This window comes from Cynocephalus volans, chromosome 11 (genome assembly GCF_027409185.1).
Source record: "Cynocephalus volans isolate mCynVol1 chromosome 11, mCynVol1.pri, whole genome shotgun sequence".
NCBI lineage: Eukaryota > Metazoa > Chordata > Mammalia > Dermoptera > Cynocephalidae > Cynocephalus > Cynocephalus volans.
In genome coordinates, this window is record NC_084470.1 from 36,261,042 (window position 1) to 36,276,299 (window position 15,258).

A 15,258-nucleotide genomic window follows, 5' to 3' on the forward strand; every position below is an offset into this window, starting at 1 on the left:
CGGAATTTCCGCCTGGATTGAGCTGGTGACTACTCACAAAAATAGCCAACTGGGCTATGCAAAGCCTAAAAACGGTGTTTTGCCAGGATCTGCTAACAAGAGAGATGAAGGCAGAGGGTGGACTGAGTTTCCACATCGTGGCTGTTCCGCACTCTGAGCTCACACGGTGTTCAGTTTGTTCTGATTTCATCCAGCCCCCTGGCTTCATGGGTCGCTCCCTGCCTTTGCTGGCTGTTCACTGGCTGGCCTGACCTCTTGACAAACAGTCCTTGGACAGTGCCTCCGCAGGCCCAGGGCTGCAGCCCTTCTCTTCCCCACAGCACATTTCCCTTGCAGGCACCTGGAGAAAGATGGCACCACAACCTGGGAAACGCCTCCTGATGCAAGCTAAAGAGATGCTTTCTACAGTACCACAGGCTGCTGAAACCAGGAGAGTCAGGCCTCCCCAAGGGAGCCCCACTTTTAAAGTGGTTGAATAGAAAAGCTGAAAGAGACTTCCCCCAACCACTGGCAAGTCTACGCATCTTCCTGTTTCAGGCAGCTTTTGCGCTGCCTCAGTCCCTCTAGGAGAAGCTGCCAACGGCCCTGATGCCTGCCCTATAAATGCACTTATTACCTGATAGAGAGTAGAGGAAATGACTTCCTGTTTTCATGTCTCCTATTTTCTAGCCCAGGCCCACTTATACACACAGGTGCTTTCTGCATAGTTTGACTCTTGCAAATCTGCTAGAATGGGTTTGCCAGGTAAAACACAGCATGCCCAGTTAAATGTGTAATTCAAATAAACAGTGAATCATTTTTTTAGTATTTCCCAAATATTACATGGGAATATTATGTACTCACACTAAGAAATTATTTGATGTTTATCTGAGATTTAAATTGATCTGGGTCCTGTATTTTTATTTGCTAAATCTGGCAACCCTAGCGGACAGACCCTGAGCCTTTTCATTACTCCCAATGTCAGTCATCTGTTAATTTATCTTGCTGGCAGCAGTTTCTATGACATGGTATGTCAGTTAGCTATTGCCACAAAAATGCTGTGTAACCAACCATCCCCAAACTCAGTGGCTTGAAACACGCATTATTTATTCTCATGAATTTCTGGGTCAGCTGGAAACCAGCTGCTTCCACTGGGGCATCTCTGCCCCACGTGTCTCTCTTCCTCTTCTTGAGATTTGCAGTCCAGCCCAGGTGGGTCCTTGTCACAGTGGTGGCCAAGGTGCAAAAGAGGAAGGCCTAATGCACAAGCACTTTCCAAGTCTTTGGTGACATCACACAAGCTAGCATTCCATTAGCCAAAGCAAGTCACAGGATCACATGCAAAACGGAGTTGTAAAGGGTTAATAGAAGGAGGGGTGAAGAATTGGACCAAACAATTTCTCATACTGGGAAAGGCCACAGTCTAAAGCCAGGTAAGCATAGGGTCTCACCTCACTTTGCCACCTACCAGATATGAGGCCTTGGAAAAGTCACGTAATCTCTCTGAATCACTGTTTCCTTATCCATAAAAAAAGGCTGTGGTGCAGGTTAGAGTGATTTGATTGAGTGATCATTAAATGGTGGCTATCATCATGGTCAAGATGGACATAATTTGGGGAGGTCATGGCATGTCCATAACTTCCAGCTTCCAGACACTAACCCCTAAACATCCAACTCTGCTCCAAAGTTTCCATAAACAATGCAGCCCATGGGATACATCGAGGCACTGTGGGAGGTGGGTGCCCTTGCACGGCACGCAGGGCACTGCACTGCCCTGGGCCGCTGTGTCTGCCCCCACCCCTGTGTACCTCCTCTCCGTTATGATGGGCACCTCAGATCTACTCCCCCTACCTCGAGCTGTACCCTGACTATTGCAAAGGCTGGGCTGAGTGTCCAACAGTTCAATCTGCTTCTGAAATCAATGTTCTTTCCTTCTCTATACAAGGGGTTTTTTGCTTTGGTTTGTTTTTTGGTGGCTGGCCAGTAAGGGGATCCGAACACTTGATCTTGGTATTATCTCTAACCAAGTGAGCTAACCAGCCAGCCCTGGAGTACATATGTTTATAGGATCTGAAGACTTCTAAGAACCCCAGCTCTGGGTTCAACTCTTATCAGCTGTGACCTTGGAGAAGTTACTTAATGCCTCTATAAAGTAAACAAAGTAATAGAATCCACCTTCTGGGATGGTTGTTTTGTGGACTACATGAGTTAATATGTGTACAGTCCTGTTTAGAAAAGGGCACATTGTATGGACTCCATAAATGTAGGGGATGGAGGTCGTATGGGTTTTGTTGTCACTCTCATTATTATTATTATCACATCCAGGTCTTGTTTCATGTTTGTAATGTCTTAGCTTTTCTCTCTAAAGATTTAGATACTTTTTTTTTTTAAGTTTCTTTCTGCTTCCTGCATGTTCTATTTTCTCTGGATTCTTCTCTTTGTTTCTTTTTGTATTGGTCTCTCTTTTCACCTTAGAAGCTTTCTTCAAATGCATGGTGATCTTCAGTTCTATGACCATGTTAAAACAGTGAGACATTAAAGAGATGAGGGAGGTTTAGAAGCCAGCCTCAGGATGGCACCCAGTGATTGTCACCTCCTGCTATTTGTGCCTCCCGTGTAGTTCCTGCCCATATCGAATAGAGCCGGCCTGTGTAACCAAAAGACATTGCAGAAATGAGGACATGTGACTTGCAATGTGAGATCATTAAAGACACCTTGCTGTCTGGTACAACCTGCTCTGGGTGAAGCCAGCTGCCATGTTGTGAGGATACTCGAGCAGCCCTGTGGAGAGGTCCACGTGGTAAGAAACTGAGGTCTCCTGCCAACAAACGCACCAACTTGCCAGGTATGTGAGTGACCATCTTAGAAATTGATCTTCCAGCTCCAGTCCAGCCTCCAGATGACTGCAGCTCTAGCCAACATTGTGAGAGACCCTGAGCCAGAACTGCCCAGCTAAGCCACTCTGGAATTCTTGACCTACAGAAACTGTGAGATAATAAAGACTTATTTTTGTTTTAGGGCTCTACATCATGAGGTAATTTATTATGCAGCAATGGATAACTAATACCTGAAGGGTAGGTAGGAGGAAATCTGGATGTCTAAACTATTCATCAATTAAACTTTCAATCAATCCTGGTTTTAGCCCCACCCTACACCCTAGCATTTAGAGATATTTGGTTCTCCACATTCAGAAAATTTTTTGAGTTCTGCCAAGCAAATCTGTCCCCAATTCATAGGAAGTAGGTTTCAGTTTCTGTGTTCTGCTAAGTCAATTATCATTTTTTCATCTGCTTTTGCTTTTCCAAAATTTTATTGACATTGCTCATCTGCCACCAGCTCCTCTTTTGTTCTCTTTGTCCTTGAGGGTTTATATCATTGTTTTTAATTTACTGTTATCTCAGTAGTGTGTGAGGCGAGGGCGGAGTTAATGTGTGTTTCCAGTCTGCCACGTTTAGCCAGGAGTCAGAGACGATCTTTCATCATTTGGAAATCCTCTTTGGCTGCTGGATACTACAGCTATGGCCACTCCCTCTTTAGAAGGCTGGTTGTGTGGACAGTGTCTGAAGGATCAGCAGACTCCAAGATCTTCTGTATGCCCTTGGTTCTGCATGTGGTATATGTGGTGGCTTGGGGAAAAGAGGAGGAAGAGGTCTATCTCAGCATTTTGAGGAGGAGCCGTGTAAGGTGGCTGAAAGGAGAGCCCTGGGCAGATGCTAGGACCAAAGACCATGTCATCTGAAATGGGTTGAAACTTGGAGTGTAGAGAGGGCATGTGGAATGACAGTGTACGGGTGATAAGATCCAGATCAATTCCATCCTCAGCACACCTGATGTTAAAGACAGGTTCATGGCTCGGGACAGCATAGTCGTCTGCTTGTACAGAAGATGAGGAAGAAAAGTCAACTACGTATAAGACATTTTAAGGGTTTTTGTAGCAATGCATGGATTAAAGCATAGGCTATATTTCACTTATCTATATTATTACCTCTAAGGAGGTTTCCCGCCAAATGAAGCAATCAGACATATTTTTTTTTTCTTTTGGGGTTTGCCCATCCATTTCCACACTCCTGAAAAATAAGCAATAGAAGTAAATACTAGGATCTTCAAATAGTTATCTGGAGGTAAAACACCATTCTACTGTGGAATATCATGAAGCAATTAAAATGAATGAGATGGAACTATGCATACCGATGTGGAAATGACTCCAAGAAAAACTACTGAGTGGAAGAAAAATAGAAAATGCAAATTATCGTGACTGATGTGCTACAGTTTATATAAACACAAGTGCCAGTTAATACCATGTATTTTCTATAGGTTTACATTTTAGGCTGAGTCATAAAATTGCCAATATTTGATCGTTTTGGGCAGACAAAAACGTTGATTTCCTGTGGTTCAATCTAACATATCAATGCATAGGAAAATGTTCTGGAAAGACACACACCCAAACATGAACAGTGGTTCCTTCCAGAAGGAACTGGTTTGAGATGGTGGTTAAAAGGAATTTTAACTGTAATGATTTTTTTTTTTCTATTTAAACAGACTTTGCTATTTTAGAGCAGTTTAAGGTTCACAGCAAAATTTAGCAAAAACTCCAGAGAGTTTCCATATATCCCTGCGCCCCCCACCCCCGCCACACCACACCTCTCCGATTATCAACATGTAGATATCAGCATGGTAGATTTGTTACAACTGATGAACCTACATTAACACATCATTATCACCTAAAGTTCATTGTTTACATTAGGGTTCACTCTTGGTAGTGTCCATTCTATAGATTTGGACAAATGTATAATGACATGTATCCAACCTTGTAATATCATACAAAACAACACCTGGCAACCACTGATCTTTTTACTGTCTCCATAGTGTTGCCTTTTCCAGAATATTATGTATATGAATCATATAATATGTAGCCTTTCCATATTGCTTCTTTCACTAGTAATAAGCATTTAAGTTTCCGGCATATGTTTTCATGGCTTGATAGCTCTTTTTTTTTAAAAGCACTGAATAATAATCCATTATTATCTAGATTACCACAGTTATTTTTTCATTCACCTACAGAAGGACATGTTGATGGCTTCCAAGTTTTGGCAATTACGAATAAAGCTGCTATAAACTTCTACATGCAGGTTTTTGTGTGGACATATTTTCAGTTTCTTTGGGTAAATACCAAGGTGCATGATTGCTCGATTGTTTGGTAAAAGTATGTTTAGTTTTGTGAGAAACCAGCAAACTGTCTTCCAAAGTGGCTGCACCATTTTGCATCCCCACCCGGCAATGAATGAGAGTTCCTGTTGCTCCACATCCCTGTCAACATTTGGTGTTGTCAGCGTTTGGGGTTATGGCCATTCTAATAGGTGTGTAGTAGTAGTTCATTGTTGTTCTATTTTGCAATTACCTAATTACATATAATGTTGAACATCTTTTCAATAAGATGGCTTATTTCCCATCTTAATATCTTCCTTGGTGAGGTGTCTGTTGAGGTCTTTTGGCTATTGTTAAATCATAGTATACATTTTCTTTCTTATTGAGTTTTAAGATTTTATTGCAAATGTTGGATAACAGTCCTTTATCAAATATATCTTTTGTAAATATTTTCTCTCAGCCTGTGTTTTGTCTTATTCTCATGACAATGTCTTTTCACAGAGAAGTTCTTAATTTTAACAAAGGCCAACTTATCGATTCTTTCTTTCAAGGCTTGTGCCTTCAATCTTGTACCTAAAAGTCATTGACATACCCAAGATGACCTAGATGTTCTTGTGTGTTATTTTCTAAGAGTTTTATAGTTTTGCAGTTTACATATAGGTCTATGATACATTCAGAGTTAATTTTTGTGAAGGGTGTAAGTTCTGTGTCTAGATTCTTGTGTGTGTGTGTGCACACGCATGTGTGTATGTCCCGTTGTTCCAGCACCATTTGTTGACTGTCTTTGCTACATTGTATTGCCTTTGCTTCTTTGTCAAAGATCAGTTGACTGTGTTTATGTAAATCTGCTCCTGGGCTCTGTCTTCTGTTCCATATATCTATTTGTCTTTTCTTTCACCCATACCACCCTGTCTTGATTACTGCAACTTTATGGTAAGTCCTGAAGTCAGGTAGTGTCAGTCCACTGACTTTGTTTTTCTCCTTCAATAATGTATTGGCTATTCTGGATCTTTTGCTTCTCCATATAAATTTTAGAATCAGTTTGCCAATATCCTTAAAATAAATTGCTAGGATTTTTATTGGAATTGCATTGAATCTATAGATCAAGTTGAGAAGAACTGACATCTTAACAATATTGAGTCTTCCTATACATGAATATGAAATGTTTGTCCACTTAGTTACTCTTTGATTTCTTTTGTCAGAGTTTTATAGTTTTCCTGCTACAGATCTTATACATATATTGTTAGATTTATACCTCGGTTATGCATCTTTTAGTATACTGATGTAAATAGTATTATGTTTTTAATTTCAAATTTCACTTTTTAATTGCATATAGGAAAGCAATTGACTTTTCCATATTAACCCATATCTTACAATCTTGCCATAATTGTTTATTAGTTTCAGGAGATTTTTGTTAATTCTTTCAAATTTTTTGTAGAGATGATTGTCTTATCTGTGAACTAAGACAGCTTTATTTCTTTCCTCTCAATCAATATGCCTTTTATTTCCTTTTCTTGTCTCATTGCATTAGCTAGGACTCCCAGAAACAGTATTAGAAAGGAGTGGTGGGAGGGGAGACATCCTGGCCTCATTCTTCATCTTAGTGGGAAAGCTTCTAGTTTCTTACCATTAAGAACAATGTTAGCTGTAGGGTTTTTGTAGATATTCGTTATCCAGTTGAGGAAGTTCCCCTCTCTTTCTTGTTTGCTGAGAGAGTTTTTACCATGAATAGATGTTGGATTTTTGTCAAATGTGCTTTCTGAATTTATTGATATGATCATGTGATTTTTCTTCTTTAGCCTGTTAATGTAATGGGTTACATTAACTGATTTTTTAATGCTGAACCAGTCTTGCATGCCTGGGATAAATTCTACTTGGTTGTGTTGTGTAAATCTTATTATACATTGTTGGATTCAATTTGCTAATATTTTGTTGAAACTTCTGCATTTATATTTATGAGAGATATTGCTCTATAATTTTCTTGTAATGTCTTTGTCTGCTTTTGATATTAGAGTAATGCTGGCCTCATAGAATGAGTTAGGAAATATTCCCTCTGCTTCTATCTTCTGGAAGAGATTGTAGAGAATTGATATAATTTCTCCCTTAAATATTTGGTAAAATTCACTAGGGCTGGTGCTATCTATTTTGGAAGGTTATTAATTATTGAGTCAATTTGTTTTTTTTTAAAGATGACCGGTAAGGGGATCTTAACCCTTGACTTGGTGTTGTCACTGGCCATCCCTATATGGGATCCGAACCCGTGGCCTTGGTGTTATCAGCACCACACTCTCCTGAGTGAGCCACGGGCTGGCCCCAATTTATTTAATAGGTATAGATTATTTAGATTATCTATTTCTTCTTGTGTGAGTTTCGGCAGATTGTGTCTTTCAAGGAATTGGTTCATTTCACCTAGTTTATCAAATTTGTGGGCACAGAGTTGTTCATATCATTTCTTTATTATCCCTTTAATGTACATGGGATCTTTAGTTCTTTCTTTTAGTTCCATGGGATCTTTAGTAGTGTTCTCTCTTTTAGTTCTGATATTAGTAATTAGTGACATCTCTCTTTTTTATTAGTTAGTTTGGCTAGAGGCTTATCAATTTGATTGATCTTTTTAAAGAACCAGTTTTGGTTTCATTGATTTTCTCTACTGATTTCCTATTTTCAATTTCATTAATATTTGCTCTATTTTTTATTAATTCTTTTCTTCTGCTTATTTTGTATTTAATTTTCTCTTCTTTTTCTAGTTTCCTAAGGTGGAAGCTTAGATTAGTGGTGTTAGATCTTTCTTCTTTTCTAACATATGCATTCAATGCTATAAATTTTCCTTTAAGAGCTGCTTTTGCTACATTTCACAAATTTGGATAAGTTGTATCTTTATTTTTATTTTTATTTAGCTCAAAATATTTTAAAATTCCTTTTGAGATTTCTTTTCTGATCCATGTGTTATTTAAGTGTGTTGTTTAATCTCCAAATACTCATATTTTGGGATTTTCCTGCTATCTTTCTTTTATTGATTTCTAGTTTAATTCCATTGTGCTCTGAGGGTACACATAGTATGATTTCCATTCTTTTAAATTGTTTAAGGTGTATTGTATGGCCCTTTATGAAATCTATTTGTTGTGTGTTCCATGTGAGCTTGAGAAGAATGTGTATTCTGCTGTTGTGCCATGAAGTGGTCTATAGATGTCAATTATATCCAGTTGGTTGATGGTGCTGTTGAGTTCAGACATTTTAAATTTTTACAAAGAGAATATAATCATACATTTCATGTATTATTTCTGTAAAATTACATTGCAACAAAACAAAAACAATGGATGAGCTTTCAAAAAAACAATAAAATGTCAGAGCTGAAGGCATTTGTGGGGAGGAACCCTCAGTCATTGCTGAGGTCTCATCCACTCATTCTGACAGCCTTGCCAATCCATATGAGGATGTGGCAGCCATGGCAACCCAAGGCCTCAAACCCACAGCACTGACCACAGTCGTTGGAGAGGAAATGCCAAGGGATGGGTTTGGGCTGGGAAAAGGATGGTGGAATTGGTCTGTGAACCCCTCCCAAATGCAAGTGGAAACTGCTGGTGATAGACGACTGAAGTCCAGCCAAGCCTGTTCAGCTGTGATTACAACAAAAGACCTGGAGTTTACACTCAGGATCTAGGCTTGTTCACTTGATTAAGCAATTGAAGGCTTGGCCTTGTGCTTTTGGGTGGGCACTGAGAATGCTAGCTCACAGAACCAAAGGCACCTGTCAGAGAAAAGAAAAACACAACAGATGAAAGTATTTTTCCAGTCTTCCTTTAGGCAGCTGTCACTGAACATACAATGCTTCCTTGAGGTATTTAATTTGTTATACCACTCCCTCTTTCCTTATGGAGATGGGCTATAAGAAGTCTCAAGTTCAAGAGGAAACCACATCAACCAAAATACATCCAGTAAATGAACTTCAAGAGTTGAATGTAAATAGCCTAATGTTGCTGCAATTGGTTCTATCCAGCATTCTATCAAAAATTCTTTCCTGTATCCCTTTCTTTATAATAACTCTCATTCTTCAATTGGAAAAAGTCCATTTATACATAGGGTCTCAGTGGCCTATTAAATTACAGGGTGAGGTGCTGGAGGAGCCAGTGGTGCTATTTTCCAATTGTTCATCTGATTTTATCAAGGTATCCAAAATTAGTTTCTGAATAGCATGCCCTCATGCTGTAAACAAATTACAACATTTAAGAGAATAATGATTTTTGTTGCATGACACTTCCAGAGAATAAATTTCTCTAACCGCTTATAAATCTGAACTTTCAACTTCTGTATTCAGAAGCAATTTCTTTATTAACTCTGTAAAATATTCAATTGTTGTCAGAGAAGAAATCAAGCTTATAAATAATTGTTCTGAAGTAGACCAACATTTCTTTAAAACATCTGATAAGAGATATAGTTGTTTTATAAACCTGCAAATGTGTATTAGAGAATATAATTTCCCTTTGAAAATGTTTTCTGAAGCCTGTGGAAAATTAACTTGCATAATATCTCCCTCCGAGTCATTAATTTATAGTCTTTCCAAACACGTTAGCCTGGATCTTAGAAGCGATCAAGTTAACTTTTATTTTCCTCTCATATCTGTGGCCAAGTCCCTATGTATGCCAAGGCCAGAGGATGCACCTGCTGCATTTCTGAGAGTCCCTACATGTATGTATCCAGATCTACATGGAAAAGTTATAAGATTCCAAATTTTATTTCCACTTAGTACCACAATGCACTGCTTTTTCTGATGGTCCTCTTGTAAGTATAAATATGCCTGAGAGAGTGCATAATCAGACTGCTGTCCTAGCAGTCCGCTTCCCTCATTGACTTCCACGATGAAGGATGGGTAGGGCTATTTCATGGATTATTGTCAGTGAATGAAGGAGAAAAGGCAAACTTTGGGTTATGTATCAATTATGATTAGATTTGGCTGCATGAAACAGCCAAATATCTAAGATAAAAATGGCTTAAACGTGACAGGAGGCTATTTCTTCCTTCCTTAAAGGAAGTTCAGAGGCAACATCCAGGGCTAACGGGAGCTAGACCTCATCAGTCTTTCTGCTGCTCCATTCTAGCATGTGGCTTCATCCTCAGGGTTGCCTCATGGTCCAAAATAGGCTGCTGGAGTTGCAAGCCAGAAGAAGAGAAGTAAAGACAAAAAGAAGCACCTCCCTGCGGGGCCAGCTCCCTTTAGACTGCCTTCCTGGAAGTCTCCCCAAATTCATCTCATGGGCCAGAAGTAAGTCACGTGGTCACACCTATCAGCAAAGGAGGCTGGGAAATAAGTATTTGATTCTTGTTTACAATGTGCGCAGCAAGTAAAGAAGAAGTAAGAAGGAAAAGGAGAAGGGATACGGGGAGTGGCAACTAGCCACCTGTGCATTTGGCAAGACACGAAGGTCAGGACTGGCCTTAGAACAATATCTGGGGCTAAAGTTTTCTAGGCTCTCAAGAGAATGCCTGCTTTATATAGGCTTTCCTGCTTTGTCTAGGCTTTTCTTGGGTGGAGGACAACTCAAAGGACTGGAGTAATCTGGTTCTGACAATTGTATTTATTTGTTCAGAAGTCTCAGGCCCAAAATCAATACAGATGCATAAGGATTCACTGAGTATGCTCCATGTGGGCCACACTGAGACAGTAATAACCGCATGGGGTGCCCTTCCCTGAGTGGCTTATAAGCTGAGAAGGCAGCTTACCACAGTGCTTTTCGAACTACCTTTTATTCCCAATTTAGAGCAGACCAATATGTGCTCCTACTGTGATAACCACAGGAGTTCAGCAATGCCCAACTTAGACTATTTCCTCTTCGAGAAGATGAGTCCTCTGATCACACACTTGGATGTCACAATGTCAACTTGCTATAAAAGTGTTCTACATGCCTCCCCTCAGTTTCTGGAGGAAAGAGATCAGCCACACCCGTTGTCTTACTCTGCTTGGGCTGCTATCACAAAAACGCCGTAAGCTGGGTGGCTTATAAACAAACAACAGAAATTGATTGCTCACAGTTCTGGAGGCTGGGAAGTTGAAAATGAAGGCTCTAGCAGATGTCCAGTTTGTAGATGGCGCCTTCTCTCTGCTCTTCACATGGTGGTAGGGCAAACAAGCTCCGTGGGGCCTCTCTTATAAGAGCACTAATCCCATCGTGAGGACTGCCCTCCTGATCTGATCACCTCCTAAAGGACCCACCTCATAAGACTATTGAATTGGGGATTAAGTTTCAACACATAAATTTGGGAGAGGACACAAATATTCAGAACATGGTACCCATTAAAACAAACTTCTCAAACTTTTCTGATTTTTCACTTGGAGTTTCAAATGATGTTTGAAACATGGGGGTGTCAGGTGAACCCTGAAGTAAATTCGTTACCCAGATATGCTTTTACTATAATGATATTGGCGGAAAGGCACTATGCATCAATTGATAGAAAAATATCACATTTTAAAACATCTTCAATGAGATTTAATTTACATATACTTAAATGCATAGCTTTCAAGTGTATATTTTGATGAGTTTCAACAAATGTCTACACTTGAGAAATCACCTCCTTAATCAAAGTACAGAATTCTTCGATCACCCCGAAAGTTCCCTCATGTCCCTCTCCAGGCATTCCTCCTGAACCCTGCTCCAGAGGCAACCACTGTTCTCACTTCTGTCGCCACAGCGCACATTTTTTCTAGAACTTCCAAAGCTTCTCTAGAACCTCTAGAACTTCATGTAAATGGAATCACACAGTTTGGAATCACCAAACTCTTCTGGTTTGGGTTTCTTTCATTCAACCTGATGTTTTTGAGACTCATCCGTGTCGTGTACCAGTAGTTGATCCCTTTTGTTTGCTGAGTAGAATTCCATTGCATGAACATACACAACTCATTAGTCCATTCATGATGGCTTCTGTTGACTGTTGCCAAACACTGTGCTGAGCACTTCCCAGACCATTTATCATAGCAACCAGAGGAGAGGAGATGTGATGGCCATTTGTGGGGAATTTCTACTTGTGATTTTGTTTTTGCTGTCCAGTATTAGCCCTTGGTCTTATTAGCACCTGGATCTGCCCTCCTGTGTATTCGCACAGGGAAGTAAAATATAAGAAAACAGATCCTCCTTCTTGATGGGGGGTGACTTTGGCCTGGCCAGTCTGATGCTCTCTGCAGGGACTCTGGGGCCTGAATGAGTGATGTAAGGGCCTAATGCAGGGGAACTGCAGGGTGCAGAGAAGATTTTTCCTGCTGTGTAGCCTTGGCCTTGGCTCCTGCCTGGCCTCCTAAACATGCTAGCTTCCTGCCATTTTCCCACACCTCCAGGCTTGCATCAATTCCACTAATTTCCCTTTTTGCTTAATGTGGGCAGACTTGGTTTCTGTACCTACACGCAAGCCCATTACTGATATTCTAGGTATTAGTCCCATCGTACAGGAAAAGAAACAAGGCCCAGGGTCAGTGGCTCTCCTCTGGGGTGCCACAGGCTACTAGGTGGCAGGATGGGGATTAGAACCAGTCAGTCTCACTCCATGCAAAGGCAGAGGCAGCATCAGAACTAAAATTAGTAGTGGTGGCCTCACTATGGCCCTGTGAATTTGTCTCCATCATCCTTTGCACCCAGGGGACAGCGTGGGTGTGCTGGCATGAGGGGAACACCCAGGTCCCTTCACAGCTCTGCTTCTCCTGACAAGGCCAACCAGGGAGCTCCCCTCTCCAACCGGCTGAATCCCACATTGAACACATTCACTTAACCATTTCCCTCTTCTTCAGATCAGAAATAAAACCCCAGCCAGAGCACAGTACAATCTTCCACGCTTTTCTGTGGCTTAGTTAAGCATTACTTTCAAATCCTTATTCTGATCTTTGTTTCATGTTTACAGAAGTGGATTCTTTTTATTCCTTTCCCCTGACAGGAATAATCCCTTTGGAATTTAAGCTTTTAAAGAGCAGCTCCTTGGGTGATTTGAAAGGCAGCCCTAGGGCACCCCTCTGCACATGTCCTCCTCCTGCAGAGAGGGGGGTCTGTGGCTGCCCAGGGCCACGTGGGGACACACACCTTGATTCACCTTGAGCTGTGGCAGGCTCAGGCGGCCCCAGGGAAGAGAGCTCTCAGCTCAGATCCGGCTTCTCCCCCCCACCAGCTTCCTTCCATTTCTACACCAGTCCCCACCAAGGGTGACCTTGAAAGGAAGAAGGAGGGGTTGGGGGAGGAGTGGGCCGAAGAAGACGACACTGCTGTGTCACCTACAGCCAGGGAGGGAAGAGTGACGCCACCGTCTGCCCACCCTGGGACAGAGCTTCTCATTTTCCAAGGTTGCCTGGCTGTTGAAACGTGAGGACCTCCTGGAAGAGGATAACAGAGTGTGGGGGGCAGGCGGTGCACTGCCCGCAGCCCTGTGCAGTGGGGGACGTGGCGCCCAGCTCTGGGAGGTGGGCGTTGGTACACAGCCTCGTTGCAGATGCCACCTCAACCAGATGGATAGCGCCCTGCGGGGGCAGCCACACCCAGTGACCGAGGACAGCAGGGGTGTAAAGGCCTGGTCATATCAGCTCAACTGGGGACAACTCTGAAAGGCCATTTAGAGCTTCCCATGGGGTGAGTGACAGCTGCCATTGGGCGGCACCTCAGCTCAGCCACTCCTGCCACCTTCTGTTCCCTTCCCTGGTGTGGATCCCAAGGCGGCCCCTAACAGGCATCCTGACTCCTTCTGAGTCCGCCTCCTGGGGAGCCCCACTTGTTAACATAGAAATAACATTCCTAACACATAAAAATACGATGCAATATAGCTGTACTTTTATAGGATAATTATAAGATATATTTTTAAATGTTGACTTGCTGTGGAGGGCATCAGTGAATTCCTTCTGTTGTTGGTGCCTGTCTCTGTGTGTATCGTCTGGAGATTAAAAGCCCATAAGGTAGTTAATATGATTCGCCCTTTTACAGAAGAGACAACCAAGAAACAGACAGGACAGATAATGTGCCCAAAGCAACACACTATGGCAGAGCCAGGATTCAACCCCAGGTAGGCTGGTTCTGGATCTGTTCTCAGGGCTCTGCTCACTGTCTTCTCGTGACTCTGCACAGCTCTGGACTATCTCTACCCACGAGGCTGGGTCGACCAGGAGGCCAAGGATCGTGTCTCAGTCTTAAACACTGTCAGCATCAGGAAGGTAAAAATGAGTATAAGAATATGAGAGAAAAGAATGGCATAAACTTGAATACAAATGGCAAATGTCAAAGTAAAATTGTTAAAAGTTAAAATCATAACTCTCACAGAAATATAAAATGAGCACGTACCAAATGTTTAACTAGTTGTATTAGTTTCCTAGGGCTGCTGTAAAAATTATCACAAACCAGGTGCCTTAAAACAATAGAAATTTATTCTCTCACGGTTCTGGAGGCCAGAAGTCCAAAACCAAGGTGTCAGCAGGGCCGCGCTCCCTGCAAAGGCTCTACAGGACAATCCTTCCCTGCCTCTTCCAGCTTCTAGTGGCTGTCTCCCTGGCACGTGGCCACATGTCTCTGCTCTCCACCTGTGTCACCTTCTCTTCTGTCTCTTATAAGGACACTTATCATTGGATTTAAGGCCCACAGGAGTAACCCAGGATGATTTAATCTCAAGATCCTTAATTTAATTCCATCTGCAAAGACCCTTTTTCCAAATAAGGTGACATTCGCGGGGATTTGGACATGGACATATCTTTTGGAGGCCACTGTTCAACTCACTACACTCATTAATGAGGGAACAAGCAGAATGATAAAGTTAATTCAGAGAAAAATTTGAGGAACAGAGATTTATCTAGTCAGTCAGCAAAGAGACACTGAAATGACTTTGCACAAATTGACGGTTAATGTCTCAAAGGGCAATAAAACTGTAACCTTGGGGGTTATGTTTTCCTGCAGACAGAATTCTATTTGAGCAAAAATCTATCAGGTAACATGTGACTTCACAGATACTGGGCCCTAATCAATAGTAAATCAAACAAAGTTACGTTTCCTAGATCAACACTCTCCAGTAGTACTTTCCACAATGATGGAATATTCTATATCTGTGCCGTCTAGTACACTAGCCACATTCAAGTGCTCACATGTGGCTAATGAGCACTTGAAATAAGGTTAGTGTGACTGAGAA